The following is an 18,324-nucleotide window of genomic DNA, read 5'->3' as shown; positions in this document are numbered from 1 at the left end:
AATACATATCTACCAAAGCAGCCTCTGGAGAACACTGAAGGCAGCAATACTTTGGACTGTGTAGGGTAATAAGCACAGTCAAAATTTAGAAAGAAAACAAATGAAGCTGTATTTAATAAGGCATAAAATCATACTAATAACATAAACAGCAAAAAGTCAATAAAATGATTGCAATGAACACACATTTAAATAGTAACTGTTACAGCAAGCTCAACTCTTCAACCAAAATACACAGATAAATTGAATGTGTCTGGTTGACCTCTCATTTTATGACAGGACCATTCACCGAGAAATTAAACATTTTAATGACTTCATTGATAGATCAGGTCTTTAATGATAATCTAAATTTTATCATAAAGATATAGTTACCTAAACCACCTTTAATATTATTTTCTAGAAATATTGAAATTTTATATAGTACCTTTATCTCAAAATTTCACTTAAAATTTTTGTTCTTTATTTTAAATTTTTTACCCATGTCATTTCTATGGTGTGTTTTCTTCTTCCACAATATATGACCAGTTCCTCCAGCATTAACTGTTCAAGAAAGTATAACCTACCTCTTGTACTTCATTTATTTCTTTGTCAAAGTCAAGTTTCATCAAACCATGGCCCTCCACTCTGATCTTTGGTTGTTTAAATAACCTTTTACTGGCATCATATCACATTTATTGTGGTATTTTATAAATTTTAATGTACAGTACATTACAGCATGTACCATTAATGCACACTAAATCTTAATATACAGTGCTGCACTCCAATTCTTTTAATCACTGTTCATACTGCTTCAAATATTGAAATATAAATCTTCATGTAGTCTTGAAAACACCTATACAATCTATATAGGAACTGATAACTTGATATAATTGAGACTTCTTATCCATGATTATGAAATATCTTCCTACTCATTTTGTTTTTTAAATATATTTTATTAGTTTATTCTTATTACTTCTCAATGGTTATCCCATCCCTTGTTTCCTCCTATTCTTCCCTCCCTCCCATTTTCCCCTTACTCCCCTCCCCTATGACTGTTCCTGAGGGGGACCTCAGGATTCTTAATATATAGGACGATTTTAGTTGCACTGCTTTGGAAAAATCATGTTGTTAAATTCCCTCTATCTACTCCCCCTTTACTGAGACTTTTTTCAAAAATGTATGTCGAACTTTGGGAAAATCTTTGCTATATGTACTTGAAGGATCATATAACTTTATCAGACTACTGTTTAGTAGATTATATCATTTTCGTTTTAACTTCAAATCAATCCTATGTAACTTTGAAAAATGCCTCCTGTGTGATGGTATATATTTACATATGTGTACTTCTTGAACAGAATTTTCTGATTTCCAAAAATATCCATGTAAGGTAACATATGCTTTCTGATTTTTGTGCATTATCTTGGTCTAGTTTATTGTTCCCATATATTTTTAGTATTAAATAATTTTTAATTTTTTTACATGTATAAACTACCTACAGCAAGTAGAGCAATGAAACTATCAGTAACTACATAAATGTTAGATTCATAGTGCTTGGCTATTTGTATTTGACAGCCTTGAAGAAAACATCTTTCCCATCTCGGTGCATCTAAAATTCTGAGTGAAAACAATATCTATTATATCTCCTTATTATCGACTTAAAACACATATCTAGACCTAAAATATCTTAACCCCTAAACGACTAAGCTCAATTGGAACACTAAACTATCCAATCTTCAACCCTATCAGAGACTTGAGAAGGAATAAAATCACTTGTATATAATTTTGTATATTGATGGAAAGTAAGATTAATTTTAGATAGAGAGGTATAGGATTCAAATGTAAGATAATTCTTCACACACATTATAGGTATTTCTACTCTAACATGAGGTATTGTACCAATATAATTCAGTTTTAGTACAAGGTTTGCTTCCAGTACTTTGAAAGTGCTATTGCAGGCCGTTTAGTATTAATAAGTTATACAAGTTCATTGTTAGATGATCAAATCATGGTCATATCTCTTATCACAGAATATACATCTTAAATGCAAAAGATAGATATGATTCTATAGAAAGATAAGGTAAAATAGATAAGGTATTCAAAAACCTCAGAGACAAACAGAATATGGCATTTTAAAATGTTTTTATTATTTTAAATATTCATTGACAATGAGAGAGGTTAACTCCTGGCAACACCCAGTCTACCTCAAAGTGGATGATGAAATCAAAGAACCTCCTTATGGAGATGGCTTCAAATGTGGCAAACAAGCCACTGGGCAAAATGTCCTCATTTCTACCACAGACAGAATTCTGCCTAAAATGGGCAAGCTGAGAATGATGCCGCAACATTATAGAGAGATTTGGGTAGTGCTCAGGTAGCAAAATGTCTCTGCATCTTCTCATATGGGAAACTGCTAACCTGTACATCCTGTATACAAAGGTAATTTATATTACACACACCCACACACACATATATATACTACCTACAGCAAGAAGAACAATGAAACAATAAGGAATTTTGTGTGTGTGTGTGTGTGTGTGTGTGTGTGTGTTACATTCATAGTGTTTTGACTGTTTTTATTTGGCAAAAATGAAAAAAAAACTATCCTAACTTCATGAGTCTAAAATTATGAATGTAAATCATTATCTATCATATCTCATCTCTATCAGCTTAAAACATCTATCTAGACCTAAAAACATCTTAACCCCTAAACAACTAAGCTTAATTGTAAAACTAAACTACCTGGTCTTCAAATCTATCTCAAGTCTTCAGAGACTTGAGAAGGAATAAAATTAATTACCTAAGTAAACAGGAAATGCAGCTTAGTGGCTTCCAAAATGAAAAAAATATTACATAGATAGTCACTCAAAACTCTAACATTCGACCATCATGTTCAGCCTTCTAGCCCAGTATATCTGACAGACATATTTGTGAGGTAGGAACTATTGAGGACTTGCTTACCCTGTTATGGCAGAGTTTGGCTGTCCACTCTGTTTGCATTCAAGTTTGCCCATTTTTAGGCAGAATTCTGTCTGTGGCAGATATGAGGATATTATGCCCTGTGGCTTGATTACCACATTTGAAGCCATCTCCATAAGGAAGTTCTTTGATTCTCATCATCATCTTTGAGGTAGGCTGGGTGTTGCCAGGAGTTACCCTGTCTCACTGTCGATGAATCTTCAAAATAATAAAAACATCTTTAGATGCCATATTATGTATGAGAATCTGATTCATTTCATGTGTTCCATATTTACTATTTGTTTAGACATTGATGTTTTATGTTATTCCTTCCCCCCCCCAAAAAAAATGGTTGCATGCTTCTTCCCAAGTTTCCTATATGTTGGAGCAGAAACTAAAAGCTGCTAAGTTTCATATTTAAATTAACAAGGGCAAGAGCATATGCATAATGTATGTATTGGCCCACAATTATTACTCTATCCACTTATTCATTTTATTTAATATTAAAATCCCTTTGGAGTATCAAAATTACTTCTATTTTACTTAAACCATCCAATTTCTCCCAACCTAATTTCAGAAATGTATTTGCTTATATTTCCTCCTTTCCAGGTTAACTAAAAATGATGATTTATCAGTTGAATACTCTCTAGCTACCTAATTATTTTATGCCATTTTTTCTTATCACACAGTTTTGTTACTATTCACAGTCACTTCTCAAATACATTTTCCTTCATAAATATTAAATGAATATAGCTGATTTCTTGTTTGAAATTTATAATTAAAGTAAAACATCGGGTAACACTAACTTACAATGTTCTGGCCACATGTGATCATAAAATATCACTAAAGATCATTGGATACTGTTTCAAAATGAGATTTAATAGGTTGTCTGTTCTTTCACACTTCCTATATGCTTTCTAAAAAAGTATGTGTCATTTGTCATGACTTATCCACAAATATAAAAATGTTTTTCTTAGGTAGGAATCACCACATACTTAAAAACTGGTCTTTTGGGGGAGTTTTTATTAATGAAAAAGAAAAAGAAAATGAAATTCTGCTTCTCATCCTTATATCCTCTGTCTGGCTTCATTAGAAAGGCTTTGCACTGTTTGTGACACTGTTTGAAAAATTACCGTTCTTTCTATTTCTTTCTATTTTCATCATATATTAATTTCTGTTTTTTTCATGTATTATTTTTATGGATATTAGCACTTTCTCCTTACATTTCCTTTTTTCTGGGGTATTTCATAGGTATTATTTAACATGTTGGCCTTCTAAAACCTACAGCACATAGAAAGGTGTTCTCAGAACCCTTTGCCCTCATCCTCTAGCAGGGAGAATAGCTTGCATTTGTAGCATACCTAATTGGTGACTACCTGAGGCACAAGTGGAACTTAGCATAAGGCCTGCAGGTTCCTAAAGCAGGTCTCTTGGTTTCCAGGTACCTTCAAGTTGAACTTCAGTCCTTTGTGACCCTTTATGAATGTCTTTGTGTTCTGACAAGTTGCACTGACAGGCAGTGTTGCCCATCTATTCGGTACCAAAAATCTCAAGGGTACTACTGCCTTTGAGGTAGGCTGACCATGGTAATATGATGTAAATTTCTGATACTATATTCAAGTTGGCCTGTAATCTACAATTCATGGCCTGTGCATGTCAAGATTTGACCCCTTCAACAAAGGCTGTATTATGTAGCTATTCTTTCTTGAAAACATTGCTGCCACATATTCCATTAACCATCTCCCATCTTTTTTCAATGTGTGAATGTCCAAATACTAAAAGTGATTTGCATATGTATTATGACTTAGTGTCATATAGTTGTATACATTTATGCATTTATAATTGTCAAAATAAGAAGACATTTAACCTGGATTGCTGTTTACTTGAAGAAATAAAAATAGAAAGAATTTTATATGATTTCTCCAACCCATTAGTAAGCCATAACGTATTGCTGCCTCTGTTTAACAATATAAAATATTTTGATAAAACACCACATACACAGTACGTGTTAAAATTGTACCTATTCAGGATTCTTGCTAAGCTCAAACATTATTCTGGGAATATAACCAGAACTCAAGTCAAAATATGAAATCTAGCATCATACAAATTACAAACAGTTCAAAAATTATTCTATGAAAAAAACAGCATAAATAATATGTGTGAGAATATGGCATTATTAATATCATAAATATAAAAACTTTACAAATTATTTTTGCCTGTACATCCAACTGGTTGGTTTCTGCATGCACGCACATGCATGTGCACACGCACACACACACACACACACACACACACACACACACACACACACACAGACACACACACACAGACCCAGAGATGTAAATAGGTGTACTCTCACCAAGGCATAGTCTGGAAAAAAGTCACAGAACAATTTATTGCAGTTGGTTTTCTCTTGCTAGAATGTGTGTCCAGCAGTTGAACTCAGGATTTCACTTTTTTGTGACAAGTACCTACATCCACTGAGCTATCATTTTGCTGCCCTTTTGCTTCTGTTTTGAAGAGATTCATGGTATATATAATTATTGTATTTCAAATGATTGTCAAATATGTGTTAATAATAAAGCTAATTAAATTTAGAGTACTTTTTTATTGCATACAATGTAAGTAAAACAAAGTTTAATGACTCTTTAGGAAAAGTTTCATCAAAAACAGCATGCCTCCACATGCCTTCACAAATCTCTGCCACATATCTTAGGGTCAAACACATTTTTTTTTAAAAAAATTTTTTTATTAATTTATTCTTGTTACATCGCAATGTTTATCTCATCCCTTGTATCCTCCCATTCCTCCCCCCCCCCATTTTCCCATTATTCCCCTCCACTATGACTGTTCCTGGGGGGGATTACCTCCCCCTGTATATTCTCATAGGGTATCAAGTCTTTTCTTGGCTACCTGCTGTCCTTCCTCTGAGTGCCACCAGGTCTCCCCCTCCAGGGGACATGGTCAAATGTGAGGCACCAGAGTACGTGAGAAAGTCATATCACACTCTCCACTCAACTGTGGAGAATATTCTGACTATTGGCTAGATCTGGGAAGGGGTTTAAAGTTTACCTCCTGTATTGTCCTTGGCTGGTGCCTTAGTTTGAGCGGGACCCCTGGGCCCAAATCTGCCACATTTTTAAAGGGTAAAACCACACCTTTAAAGTTTTCCATATCAACAGCATGAGAGGGAAAATTTATCTCAACTACTGTAAAATTTCAACTCAGCCATTCACAGCACACACCTTCCAAGATCAACCTGGAAAAGAAATTTTGGTGAATAATTTATAAGTCAAAAGTAAAGCCAAGGGTCTAATCCGATGTGTGTATGTGTGAGTGTGTGTGTGTGTATGAGTTATCTTATAGCTTATAAAACTAAAATAGTTTATCACTGTAAATAATAACAGATGAAACCAAGGTTTAGATCTACATGAAAAACAAAAATTGCATAAATACCAAAAAGATCATACTAAGGAAAACCTTAGCTAGCCTTAAAGTCTAGAAGGATGCATGGGCACATGATTATTTTCTAAGGAAGCAACATAATCACAACATAAGTCACTGTATTTCTGAATCTGTAATTATTGATTTTTTTACAAATGAATTATTTTTCTTTTTTTCCTTTCTTTTTCTTAAATATTTTTATTTTTTACATATACTCTTATATTATTATACAAGTATACAATAAACTACCTACAGCAAAAAGAACAATGAAAGAATCAGTAATTATATAAATGATATATTCTTAGTGTTTTGGCTATTTATATTTGGCAGCCTTGAGGAAAACATGTTTCCTACCTCGGTGCATCTAAAATTCTGAATGTAAATCAATATCTATCTTATCTCATCATTATTAACTTAAAACATCCATCTAGACTTTAAAACATTTTAATCTCTAAACAACTAAGCTTAATTTTAGAAGTAAACTATCTAGTCTTCAACTCCATTAGAGACTTGAGAAGGAATAAAATTGATTACCTGAATATACTGGGAGTGCAGGTTAGTAGCTTCCCAAAAGAGAAAATGGTAGAAACAATTTGCTACCTGAGCAGTAATCCAAAACTCTGTATAAGGTTGGAACACGTTTAGCCTTCTGGCCCAATATATCTGACAGACATATTTGTGAGGCAGGAACTATTGAGGACTTGCTTACACTGTCTTGGCAGAGTTTGGTTGTGGACTCTGCCTGTTTTAAAGCTTGCCTTTTTTTAGGCAGAATTCTGTCTGTGGTAGAAATGAGGACATTTTGCCCAGTGGCAAATACAGGAAGAAAATACCTTCTTCTTTAAACTGATCTTCCAAAACATAATCATTTATTTCACTGTTCATTCCAAGTTCTAAAATTTTTGAACCTGACAATCTTTTTCCATACACTGCTTTACTCCAGTTGTTTTGTTTATCATTATGCAGTTATTGACCTGTCATAACCAGAGCAGTGATTTTTATTCTCTACTATGGCGATAGAGATGCCACACTTTCAAATAGCCGAGTAGAGACTCAGATGCTCGAAGATCTATTTATACAAAGGGAGAGTAAAATGGAAAGAAATAAGTCAACTTGTATTTATCATTCAAAGTATTAATAATACAAAACAGTCTAGAAAAGATATTCTGCTTGTATCAACATGGAATTTAGATAGGGATTTAATCACAGCTCTATTAGCAATTAGATATATGGTTTCACAGCATGAAATCTCATGGTGTTCCCTGTTTGACCACTTCTCCTTGGTGAGGAGACCTGGTGGCACATAGAGGAAGGGTAAGCAGGCTACCAGGATGGGACCTGATAGGCTGTGATCATATGGTGGGGGAGGAGCTCCCCTCTGTCACAGACCACAGGAGTGGAATATGGTGAAAGATGGAGGGAGGGGGGAATGGGACGATACAAGTGAGGAGATAACAATTGAAATGCATTATGGATAAATTATTTAAATAAAATAAAATAAAGTAAAATATACTCTTGTGTTGTGATAATGTCATTTCCTACTTTGAATAGACTATGTTAATCTAGTTTTGTTTGCTTGCTTGTTTGTTTTCATGCCAGTCTGAAAGTTAACATATATATATAATTATAGTCACACACACACACACATAATCACTATATAAACCAATCTTTCATTAAATAGGGTACCATGCTAAAATATGGGTTGCCTATACCTAACTATTTGAAAATGTTTAAATCCCAGAATAGATTTTCTAGCAGCAGAGAAACATTTGCTTTAGCATATATTCTGATTCAGAAGCACAACATTTATTCATTCTGTAATTTCCAATTGGTTGTCCTACCCTAAGAATTTCATACTGATTCATTAAATATCTCAATACACAGATAGGTAGGAAAGCATGTAGCTAAGTGGGTGGATTGGTGTGTGGTTGGGTAAATGATAGACAGTTTATAGATGACAGAGAAATAGATAGATAGATATATAGATAGATAGATAGATAGATAGATAGATAGATAGATGATAGATAGATAGATGACAGAAGAGAAATAGAAAATGTGTAGATGATGATAGATAGATAGATAGATAGATAGATAGATAGATAGATAGATAGACAGACAGACAGGAGGCAGACAGACAGAAAGGCAGAGACAGACAGACAGACAGACAGACAGATGATAGACTACATGCATAACAAGTGGGTTCTCTTTCTCTGGAGAAATATGATAGAACTTTAATATTTCATAGTAAAGATTCACATCAGTAATCTGGAATGAATGTTTAGTGGACAAAATCTACAGGCATAATGATTTGAGTTCATCTCCTAAATTAAGGCCAAGGATAATATCATGTGTCTGAAATAATATTGGGGAGGTGGAGACAGGAAGAACTTTGGTGCTTAATCACTGTTTGATTACCTTTAATTGGTTACCTCCAGATTTGGTAAGAAATATGGTTCAAAAATGATTTAAGAAGATGCCCAACATCAATCTCTGGCCTTCACACACTGTCATGTAAACATGTGTGCACTTTCATATATACTTGAGTACAAACACAGAGACATTTGTACACACATATATATTAAGGAGCAGAAAAAACATTCAAATCAAACTATATTACTGGCACCATGCTGCTCTTCAACATTAGTTCATTTAAAAAAGGATGTTTACTTTTAGTGGTAAGAATGCAATATATCATCCCAGCTCTGACAAGCATAGCACCCCAAATCCTTCTTGTTGCACACCCCACCTTATAACCTGCCTCTTTCTCATTAGAATCATTCTTTCATTAGTAAAAAGAATATAGTGAAGCATAATTCAATAGCATGATTTCAGGGAAGACACATTTGGCCTAGGGCACATATAGGTGGGGTTAATAGGAACTGGGGCTGATCCTATTTACATTACTGATTTCCTGGATATGTGATTGTTGGATATAAGTGAAAATCGGTTCTGATCATATACAGTCAAGCAACACCGACCTACTCTGCAAGATATTTCACCTGGTTAGCACTGTAAATGATTCTTCAGTAGGCTCCTCATTGGACTGCTAAGTTAGAGGAGAGTGGAGAGTATGCTCAGACTTGAGACCAGCAATAACATGCTTCACTTTATTTGCTATGATGCAATGTTCTGGAGTAGAAGGAATGCCAGGTGGATGGCCAGCTGCCACCAACTGGCAATCAGTAAGTTCTCAGCTGGCACTTTGCACAGAAACATTAAGTATAAAGCACTAAAACTACATCCAGAATAAAGGACCATTGCAAGAACAACAAAATACTTCCCCATTGAAATTGGACCAATTTTTATTTAACCAACAACTTGCAATGTAGCTGCCTTATCAAACTCAACCCCAGTGTCATGTTTATATGCTAATTGTTAATCCCCAAGTCTTGAGTGTCATACCATACTGGGGAAAGAGTGTTTGACACTCATCAGTGGTCAAACTAGGTCAGTGTGTGTGAAATCTAGCAACGGAGACCACTACAAACCTGACTCTGCAATGGTAGCTAACATATCCATGATCCTGTTGGGTGATGACAGAAATGGAAGATCAATAATCTATCATATCTAAGAATATATGATATGTTTCCTAATTTTCAAGAGACAATGCATCTTTGGATGAGCATAGAGTAAAGCATCTTTACCGTTTTCTCCCTTTCAAATATCTGTATCCATATGCCTCTTCTGCAGAATGTTATGTCACTCATTTTCCAGCTATGTTCCCTGCAGATCTCTCAGAGTAACCTAAACACCAGACTATAGTCCATGAATTGGCACATAATTACTTGTCGAGCTATTTTTTCTTCCAAGTAAAATCTATAGCTGGGCACATTGCCCGAGGTTTTGCCCAATAAAAGAATGTCTCTTCATCAATATCTTTCAAGGGCTTCCCAGAAAAGGACTGTAACAATGTAGCTATCCACTTTTGGATGATATCCACAAATCCCATTTAGTTTGTTTTGCTGAGCCTTTAATACAAAGCCTTTTTAAATAAAGGATCTAACACAATGTATACCAAAAAAAAATCACATGATACAAGAAGGAAAGCTATAGTAATTAGAATACTCCACAGAAACAGAACCAGTTAGCAATCATGTAAGTGTGTCTGCCTTTATGCATTTGTATATATGTAGAGATGTATGCCTGCATATGTATGTTTGTGTATACATGTGTGAGAATGAGAAATTGACAAAGAAAGAGACTGATGGTGAAAATTTTTGAAAAAACACCTGATGGATGGAACGTCTAAAGTTCTGGAATCTGTGAGGAAGGTGACAAGAGTTAAAGTTGCTGCCTTTCCTAGAGGAAATCTGGAGTCAGAATTCTTCCATGTTCTGAAGACTTTATATTTGTTTGTGAGGAATTAACTGTTTGGAAAAAGCTCACCCACATCACAGAGGATAATCTTCATTATCCTGTGTTTATTGGTTTAAATGTTATCTTTATTTTAGTGATTTAAATATTAAGCAGATCTAATCATTCTCATAGCACTATATGCCTTGGTATTTGGGCAAACAAGTCAGTACCATTATCTGTCTGAGTAACAGAAGCATCTTATCTTTATACTTGTGCTCCAGTGAATACTTGTTATAGAGAATAGCTGAGAAAACAACATCTTGGGGAAGGGTTCTTGGGTTCAGTTTCTAGCACCCACCAGATGAGTGACAATCATCCATTACTCCTGTTTCAAAGATTCCGACACAATATTCTTTTTTTTTTTTTAGAAACCTATTTATTTTGTATTCTTTTATTGCTTCATTTTTTTATTAATTTATTCTTGTTACATTTCACTGGTTATCCCATCCCTTGTATCCTCCCATTCTTCCCTCCCTCCCATTTTCCCATTATTCCCCTTCCCTATGACTGTTCCCGAGGGGGATTACCTCCCCCTGTATATGCTCATAGGGTATCAAGTCTCTTCTTGGTAACCTGCTGTCCTTCCTCTGAGTGCCACCAGGTCTCCTCCTCCAGGGGACATGGTCAATTGTGAGGCACCAGAGTATGTGAGAAAGTCATATCCCACTCTCCACTCAACTGTGGAGAATGTTCTGACCATTGGCTAGATCAAAGATTCTGACACAATATTCTTAAGTCTTCAAACATCTTAGGCATTTGTCACAGTGCTTTATACGAAGTAAGGTTCCTACTATGACTTTGTATAAGTCCTTATGAAAATGCCATAATAGCTTATGCTATTCTTTCTATCATTCATGCCTCTGTTGGCACCAGAAAAAACTGCTTGTTTTTTTTTTTGATATATATATTTTTGTGTATGAATATTGTACCTGTATATATGTATGTATGTATAACACCCACTTGTCTGGTGCCTTTGAAGGTTGGGAGAAGGCATTTGATCCCCTAGAACTAGAACTTGGAGATGATTGTGAGTCACCATGAGAGTTCTGGGAAATGAATTCAAGTCTTCTTCAAAAGCAACAAGTACTATTGAACTTTAAGACATCAATGCACTCCAATATTTTAATTAATCTCCTCATTTCCTAATGTACACAAGAATATAGCCATTCACTGTCAGTCAAACAGATATCACATGAACCCATTGAAATGTCTTAGATTCTAATGAAGTCAAATACATTTATTTAAGCATCTTCTAACAGCTACCACCTAAAATGTTGGTTCTATTGAGTTTTCCAGAATAGCTGAATAAACCTTAGGTGTGTGCTATCATATAATTTCTTCTATGGAAAAGGTGTCAAAGGGGATTTGAAGATTAATAATTTTCTGCTCAAATTTTTATGTCAGATTACTTAAGTGCTTCAATACTCAATTTCTCTTTTGTGAGACATCCAGCATATAATTCATTCCAGGAGGTGATATATTGATACTACAGACCCCACTACATCCTTATGCTCCAATAGTCTTTTTCTCTTTATGAGCCAAATACCTAAAGAAGTGTAAACACATCTTGTGCATGCTGTGTATTGTCATCCCTTCTCTTATGACTTATGTAGTGTAAAAAGGTCCCAAATTACCTAGTGTGTAATTTAGTATATGGCTTCAAACACTACACTGGATATATTTCTATCAGTTAAATAACTGAAGTTGATCATATTTTTGAATTTCATTACAAAATAGCAGTAAATAAAACCTTGGCTTCTTAGCAAATGCTGATAGAATAGTGTAAATGAAAACTACCCATAAGTCAAGGTAAAAGATCTAGAAAGAAAGTACTGTAATCTAGAAACTAGAATACTCAACTGAAGTCTAAATCAAGAGTATCGACCTTAAAGAATACTTATCAGATATTATTTGATTTAGTTGTATTTAGTGGCATATTGCTGTCTAAAAGATTGTGTGCAGCAACATAGTACAAGGTTGAGTGTTTAATTCATCTAGGAAAGTATATTCTCAAAGCACAGAATATAAAAATGGAATAAAATAGAAAAAAAGGATGATAGAAACATTTCTATAGAGCTTCAGAGGATAAAGCAATTGACATATTATATGGAATCTCTCCGAGCACACATTAGTTAGTACTCACCCCACACCCTACAGATTCAGATGGAAAAATAATTGGCTTATAAATAAAATTTAAAATAGTGTTTCTACCCATAAATACCACATCAAAAATATACAATATATACTTCTTATAGATTTTGTGATGCATCTTCAACCATTAAAATGGATGACTTTCACAAAATAAATCACCAGGCTCGTGTGCTAAGGTGTACAATTGTTTTACTGTTTTTATTTTACATTTATGTGTGTTTTGCCTGTATGTGTATTTGTGCATCAATTCTTGGCTAGTAACCATGATGACTGGAAGAGTGTGCTGTATTCCCTTGGAGTTACATAGGATTTTAAGCTGCTACATAGGTGCTGAGAATTGACCCTGTGTCCTTAAGATGAGCAGTACATACTGTTAATCACAGAAACACCTCTCCAGCCTCAAAAGCCTTTCTTTTAAGTATATATAACACATGAACTCCAGTGCCCCTTATTAGATCAATTGCCCCTAGTCAGTAGGCCTGCCAGCACACAGATGAAGGGGAAGCAGGCTATCCAGATGAGACCTGATAGGCTGAGGTCATATGGTGGGGGAGGACACGACCTGCTCCTCAGAAGTCTGGGGGAGGAGAATATGGCAGAAGAGGGAGGAAGGGGAGGAACAGAGAGATACAAGTGATGGGATAGTACTCATGATATAATCTGAAAAATATTATAATAAAAAGAAAAGTTAATAATACTGAGTGGAAAAAAAAAGAGGGATGGAGAGAAAAGAGAAGGGGTGTTTTGAGTAACTTATTTGTATTCAACTAACAACCCTGGCTGGACTTCATGTGCTTCGAATTTCAAGCATCTGGAACTATGGACTATATAAAATATAATTTCTTAAACCTAATTCACTCCTACAGTCACAGAGTGGAGTCTACATTAAATTTTACCTGAATACAATGTTAATAATCATTCCTGCCAGGCATTTACTAAATCCTTTTGACATCCCTGTTACAGGTAATAAACTCAGAACTATTTAAAGATCATGGCCTTATATAGTGTTTCATCATAGAAGTCAGCATACTCAGATCTTCTTAACAAGCCCTACTCTTTTATTTATGTGATTAGGCAGTATTTACTGATTACTTTACCATGTACCCAAACACAGAAATAAGCAGGTGATGAGAGGAGGCTGCTGGTCCTGATATTCTGTAGGATGTATTTCATCAGAAAGAAGCAACAATCGCATTAAAATTATTTAACAAACCTGGCAATTTTTGACTTTTTTAGCTTTTTGAAGAAAATATAAAGGATGGTGAAGGTTGAAGGAAATGTGATTATCACATATGCTTAAAAACATAGTACTTCTCTCAGAAAGTGATATTTAAAAGTATGAAAGGAGCTCTTCACCCAAAGGAAGAGCAATGTCAGCCTCAAACACCAAGAGAAGAGGATCAGGAAATACAAGATTATATGTATACTTTTTGAAGGTTGGTTCTGTCAAAAGAGCACAGCTTGGTATATACTGTTGAGTGAAGAACAGCCCTACTGTATTAAGAGAGAGTTTTGCATTTCCACCAACGAAGCAGCCGGAAAGGACACCGTGGAACCATAAAAGAGAGACAGGACACCTGCCTTACAGGCTAAATTGGCACAAAGTAGCCAGTCATGGTAGTCAATGTGGTGAGGAGTCAACAGCAAAACCCTGAAGAGGTAATAATTGCCAAAACGTAGAAGGATGCGTTGATGTATATGGTTAGGAAGGAAGAGCAAGCTGGAGTCCGAGAACACATGTGAAGGTGCAGATTGTGTGAGGTTCTACTAAAGGCCACACTTGGTTGTGATAACTAGTTCGTTGTGGCTCTTTAAAACTTCATGTCCCATGTCCAACTGGTGGAAGTATTCAAAAAGTGCACACTGCATCATGGTATTTGCCAAAGTTACAATGTACCTACCCAACACACGAACACACATGAACACACACATACATGCATTTATATATAGGTTTACTACAGGACAAGAGGACCAGTGTCTAAATTTTTGGTAACATTTGCCTTAGACAAAGAAGAACTGTACAGTTTTGTAACCTTCTTTTATATAAATAAATGTATTTTGTTGAAAAAGAAAAGAAAAGACACACCCTCAGAAATTTCATATAGCTTATTTCAAATTTGACAGAACTAAAAAGTTTCTATCAGCTCAGGTTCTTTACTATTTTTTGACTACATACATATATATGTACATTTATGTATATAGAGTTTATATATGCTTGTCACAATTTAAATTTCAGTCTATCCATTGCTGTTGAAAAAAAAAAAAACCTTTAAATTCTTTTATTTTTTTCAAATTCTTCATCCAAAATGGACATACTAGTGTCTGTTTTGTAAAGGTCACCAAGCACCCAGAGAAACTTCACACATAAAACATGAATCCCATTCTCTGTAAGTCAGAATTTGCATGCGTTGATGATTTGTTCTTGACATCAGGGTAACTAGAGTCCCAGCTTCCAAGAATTTCATTGTACTCTAATGTTAAATGGGGACATATGCCTCGCAGTATTTTGTGAATATGAGGAAGGTAAAATCACATGTTTTCTGTGATGGTTATGTACATAAGGAGGCAGCAATAAATTATGGACTTGACTATCATTAAGGCCATCATTTAAAATTCATATGCAAATGAATTTTTGAATAAAATCAAATATCAAATATACCAGGTCAGTGGTAATCCAAATAAACAAATGGAAAGTTGGAGATAGCTCCAGACCTTATGAATTGTTTGAATGCATAGCATTCATATGTTTGCTTTCTTCCTCATTCAAATTTAGGTTTAAAGATTTTTGAAGGAATCTGTTTTAAGGAAAATATGGGGGAAGGGTATTATAGGTAAAATTCTCTACTCAGATGCAGCTCACTAACTCTTAGTGTAATATTTGAATCCGTAGGTGTGCATGTGCAGTTTTTATTATAATGTTTGAAATTGTACATGATCTGAGAGGGAAACAAGATTATCAAAACACAAATTAATAATCAAAGATTTAATCAAACCTGTAATGAGTTTCAAAATCTCTTTCATGTTTCCTTTGAAATAAACTCCCTCTAGAATTTTGTTCTAAAAACTCAACTTGGTAGCATTCACAGAGAATATATCTTCTGATTAATGACACCTTTTGTTATTGTTTTGTTTTGAAAAAAAAATTTCCATTTAGTTCAGTTGTTCCATAAGACACTAATGTGACGTGTCAGCTATGTTCTGCCAACTCCTGAGTTCTGAGCTTAGAAACAAACCATCATTCTCAGAAACCAACATAATCTACTTTAGAAAGTGATAGCCAGAAGCAGTTATTTTCTCATTTATTTTGAAATAAAAATTTTAAATTTTCTTTTGTTTCTGCCCATTATATTGTGTGCTAAGCTTAAAACATAAAGTTGTCCAGCGCACGCCTTTAATCCCAGCACTGGGGAGGCAGAGGCAGGCAGAGCACTGTGAGTTCGAGGCCAGCCTGGTCTACAAAGTGAGTCCAGGACAGCCAAGGCTACACAGTGAAACCCTGTCTCAAAACAAAACAAAACAAAACAAACAAACAAAACAAAACCAAAAACCCATAAAGTTGTCTTAACAAACAAACCAACAATAGTTATCATGGAAATAGTACTCATGGGAATATATATAAATATCCTCATAAATATCCTTGTAAGGTATGATTATTGACGATCAAGAAATAAGCCTGCTCTAGGTTTACCATTAATAATTGGAGGGAGATGTAATTTTCATTTCCAACTATAAACTTGTGAAGAGAACTCTCCCCTCTATATTGTGTAATTGTTTCTCTTTTCTCTCATGTCTTTAGATTGAGATGTATAAGTATTTCTCCTTTATTTTAGCCCAGAAGATATTTCAGTCTCTGGTGAAAAAGAATTGTTTTATTAACTGAGAAATTCTGATGGGAAACACCGACAGGAAACACAAGATTCTCTCTCTTTGGACAGACCGTGGCAGGCGACCTGTTTTAATGTCAACTCTGCTCACCCGAGAGATTGACGACGTACTAGCTGCAGAATGATCTAATAAAGACGCTCATACCGCTGCGAGGAAAGGTCAGCGCTCTCTCCAGCGCTGGCTAGGAAACTGATCACGCTGTGTAAACAGCTCTTCTACTGTATGCACAGGCGTGATTGTGTAGCCTTTGCTTTTACAGGAATGAATACTCTCATTCAAGTCTACGTGATAACTAGATATCTAAGCCACAGTAAGCATCACGCTTTCCTACACGTACCAAATGTGCTTTTGCAATTGTCCTATCCTCAAGATATTCCTGACATTTATTTTCTCTGAACTTCTGTGCCCTGTCTAGTTTCCTACTCTGGGAAATGAAATCTTCATAATCTACTTTCCTATCAACAGTTCTTTAAAAAAAAAAATTCCCCGAAATGATCAACTAATCTAGTCTAAAATAAAGTGGCATGGGGCAGGAAGAGTTTATTGTTTACCTCCACCAGAGTTAGAAATATCATGAAAAGTCACTTTTTGATACTTTTAGGAGAAACACGAATCAGACTATCAGAGTAGTAAAAGAAAGAGGAACCTCATTTTCTCGGTTGTCACATACAACACCCAAACATACACTTCACTGGGGTTTAGCCATTGATTTCTTTTATTTATATCTATGGGGGGGGGGGCTCTTTGTTCCCAACAGAGCTGGGCGTTTCATTTGATGTTGTGTTCTGAGTGCCTGTCACACACTAAATACTTCGGAATATTTGCTAAGGGAATTGGATGCTGAGTAAATAATGCTGAGTGCAAACCCTCAGGAACAATTATTCATTTGAAATATTAAGATCTTACAAAGTGCCATGTTTTCTCGGTTTTTCTTCTATTAGTATTGAGCTATGTAAGTAAAGTGAATCTGACGTTCGCACATCTTGAGAGAAATAAAAATAAGTGAATAAATGTTCTGATAGCCTAAGAGCACAAATAAGCAAGGAAGTGAATGCAAACATGTGTTATGTAGGAAACTGGAGCTATACAAAAGATAGCCCATTCAGTGAGACTTTGAGGAGATCTGCAAATTGAATTGAATCCTTATCTTACCAATATGATCTGGATGAAGTGCTCCTTAGAGAGTATGATGTATTTGATATTCAAATGTGAATTGACCCTGTGTAACAAGAACAGTGGCTAGCTATACATTTTGAGTAAAACCTCTAAAAAACATGAATTTAATAAAAATACAGTTTATTAAGATTTAACATTTAAAAATTATATATATATGTATTTTCAAAACAAAAATGTATATTCAGTTGTTTATATATAGACATCTACATATTAAAATAAAAATTCTTTATTATTTTTTCCTTTATAAACTTATGTAAATTTAAGGGATAATTTCAATTCCTTTTTTTTTCATATAAATTAGTTCTCCACCTATCATCTAATAAAATAATAAGTGACTTGTACAATAAAATAAATCCATATATTTATCATTTTCAGATGATT

The sequence above is a fragment of the Acomys russatus genome, chromosome 27, assembly GCF_903995435.1.
Source record: "Acomys russatus chromosome 27, mAcoRus1.1, whole genome shotgun sequence".
Lineage (NCBI taxonomy): Eukaryota > Metazoa > Chordata > Mammalia > Rodentia > Muridae > Acomys > Acomys russatus.
The sequence above is the reverse complement of the archived record's forward strand: the minus strand, read 5'-3'. Positions refer to the sequence as shown.